Source organism: Crocuta crocuta, unplaced genomic scaffold, assembly GCF_008692635.1.
Source record: "Crocuta crocuta isolate KB4526 unplaced genomic scaffold, BGI_CrCroc_1.0 scaffold25, whole genome shotgun sequence".
Taxonomy (NCBI): domain Eukaryota; kingdom Metazoa; phylum Chordata; class Mammalia; order Carnivora; family Hyaenidae; genus Crocuta; species Crocuta crocuta.
Window position 1 is genome coordinate 16,644,039 of NW_027532015.1, and position 3,617 is coordinate 16,647,655.

Consider the following 3,617-nt stretch of genomic DNA (forward strand, 5'->3'; position numbering starts at 1 on the left):
CACTTTAATCTATGGAAAGATAAACTTTCTATAAAAAAAAAAGTACTACAGTATATGTCTCTCAGTAAGATATAAAACATAGAGCTATTGTTTTGCAAGGCCCTTTCACATATTATCTGGTACTGATAATTGCTTTATGAGGTAAATGGGATGCATTTTAGTAGTAGTATTTTACAGATGAGGCTCACTGAACTGAAGGGACTTGCTTAAAGTCACACAGAGAAGGGAGGTTAGTTACCATACTTTCCATATCCACTAGGTACTCACTTCACTTCCTGTTAACATTAGTCATCAGGTCTACCCTGCTATCTTTTGTGTTATAGGTTAAACAATATTGTTGGGAGAAAGAAGAGAGTGTCCTACACAAAAGCGAGTAGAGTTTCAAGGGATTCTTTTCAATGTTAGAGTTTTCCATAAAAAGATCCCATCCCAGAGTCGCGATGTCATTGAGGCTTAGGGAAGAAACGGTGACGACTGAGGGTCGTCTGCTCTTACTAGAGCTCAGTACATTGGCTATGATGGGAATTTACTTAATTGTTTCAGAACCTCACAGGTATTTAGCAGTTCCCACAGATCATCATTGCCAGAGTCACGGATGTTAGCTTTTCATAGATTTTTATTCGATTTATTTGAAAACCATTTGTTGAATGCCAAGCTTGGCCCAGACACTCCACAGTGTGTTGAGGCTACAAATGTGAATAAGCATGTTTAATGAGAAAAGCAGGTAAATAAATTAATTAATTAAATTAATAAAACAAGTTTATTTTTTATAACAATTTTTTAAATGTTTATTCATTTTTGAAAGAAAGAGAGACAGAGCACAAGTGGGGGAGGGACAGAGAGAGGGTGGGTGACACAGAATCCGAAGCAGGCTCCAGCTCAGAGCCTGACACGGGGCTCGAACTCACAAACTGTGAGATCATGACCTGAGCTGAAGTCGAATGCTTAACCGACTGAGCCATTCTGGCACCCCTAAGTAAAACAATTTTAATATGCAAACAAGATGTTTTAGGAACCCGGGGGTTATTTTCCTTTATGCCATATGCAGTAGTCTATGCTCCTTTGTAAGTACTAATAAGCCTGGCAAAGGAGAAAGTAGTCACTCTGGGTTTACCTGTAGGTGACTTTATAAAGGTAGAGGTACCAGTGAGATGAGAGGTGCCTTGTTTTCCCCAAGTAGCCAACACAGTGTTGGCTTAACAGACTTAACACATTTCCCTATTATGGCAGTGACCAACATATGGTCCAAAATTAAAGACTACCTGATCTAGTCAAAACCCTGTCCTAGGCTTCTCTTCCTTCATGTAGCCAACTTCTGCTTATTCTTTAACAATTTTCACTAACATTATCCCTTTGAAAGAAACCTCCTGGGCCTCCCCCTGCCCACTCAAAGCCACCTTGCCACCTCTCCAAACCAAGGTGAGGATAATGCAACTGTATCATTATATGGGTGTTATTCTTAACGCAGTCTGTATTTCTCCACTAGGCTGTATCTTCCTTTGAGACAGAAACTATTGATATTTGTATTCACAGAAACTCCCACGGGATTAGCATGGACTTAGAGACAGTGACCCCATCTCCCAGGGGTGGCTTATAGTGGGGAGGAGGAAAAGGTTTTAACTTTACCTCCACCTCTTCCTCCATAGTCTCTGTTAGCCATCCTGTTCTTACCCCAAATAAACACACAGTATACTTAAAACCAGTATGGGGGCTAGGCCAGTGTAGAACCAAGGCAAGGCTCCTAGTATCTCTTTCCTCGAGAAGAACTCTAGAACTCTCCTAGAGAGTATCCTTCAAACTCAATAAATATCTGCTCCAACGCTTTCAGGAGAGAGGAAAGATGAAGAACAGGAAATAATTTGAAGAGCCATGATTTTTAAAAATCAGGTTTATTGAACTGTAGTTTATATACAGCAAAGTGTTCTTTCTCTTCCGTATAAAAGTTTGATGACTTTTGACAAATGCGTAGTCATAAAGCCACCATCATAATCATGATAGAGAACATTTAACAGTCCTCAAAAATTCTCTTTGGACTACCAGAATTTTCGATGAACTTTTTAGAAGAACCCCCAAACCAATCAATGTTGTAGATTAAATCATATATATTTGCATCTTGGACAACTTAACATACCTCTCCAAAATGAAGTGTTCGTCTTCCCTCAGTCACAATGCTGTCATTTGGTTGGGTTGCGTTTTCCTTCTGGAAATCCCAAAGCATTCAGCAAACAAGATTGTACTGGTGTGCACAACAATGCACAAGATCGTTTCCCAAAGAAATCCGGTCCAACTACAGAGATTTATGCTTCAATTCAATGAAGTCAATGCATCTCTTCCCCACTGACCTGTCTGTTTCTCTTCTGGGTATGTTGCATTTAATGAGCTGGCCATTAGCCTTATCGAGTAGGATGTGCCGTTCCCTTGTTTATAGATTATACTCCCTTGTGGTGACTGCGAAGAGCCTCCGCATCCTGGGGATACTTGGTACATTTGGAATTGATTGGATGGATAAATGGAATGACACATCAAACAAGTGAATGACAGATAAATGAATGAGTACATTAAGGAAGGAAGGAATGAGCAGTTGCCTCCATTTCATGGACAGCGCCGCCGTCTGAGAGGCACTGTGAGATCAGGTGAGTGGCAGAGAACCACACACTGATGTACTAGCAGCGCCAGATCAGATGCCAAGTTTATTTTCTTCACTGTCTCCATTTACCCATCACCTCTCATTTTTAAAAGTCTCCATGAAATATCAACATTGAAGAGTAAAGATGGGAAAATAGGCCATACCCAAATTGACTGTTTTTTTTTTTTAATGAATTTAATGTACAAAGAATGACATGAGTAAGGATGGGGGGTGGGGAGATTTTCACTTGATGGGAAAAGGCTTTCCTCTCATTCATCCATGCTTCCTTTCCATCAAATGGATTCAGTAATACTTTCTGGTAACACTCTTTGTGTTTTTACCATAAACCACTTTGTGTGTGTTCATTGTATTCTTTTTCAACAGCCTTCCTTAGTGAAAAAGACACAATTACTTTCACTATTGCCCACTACAGCATGTAGGTAGAGGACGCCGAAGAGGTTCCCTACAGTGTGAGATCGTCCATTGTTATACCTACGCTTGCACCTGACTTCATTTTTCTCCACATTTGGACAGATCAGGAATGAATTTGATTAAATTTCCATTGAGAGACGTCTATTCGGGAATACGTACCAAAAGAATGCCAATGAGCAGAAAACCAAAACGCACTGCATTTCATACGGAACTCTGATTTCAAATATCCTAACCAGAGAAAGAAAAGAAACACGCTATTAAAGTGGCCCTCCCGAGGGGTGTCAACTGCTTTCCAGTGCGTCCTGAGCTGGCGCCTTCTCTCCATCCGCCGCTCAGATATTCACGAATCTCTGCGTCTCCAGCAGCGCTTTCTCTCTCTCCCTCTGCCTCTCTGGCGCGGCTCTCCCTCCCTCCCTCCCTCCCTCTGGCTTCTGCTCTTTCTTACTCCTTCTCTCAGCTGCTTAACTACAGCTCCCACTGGAACTTGCACGATCAAAAACAGCTCTCCTCCCCAGCAGCCTCCAGAAGCGCATCACCTGGAGCCGGGCCCCTGGCCCCG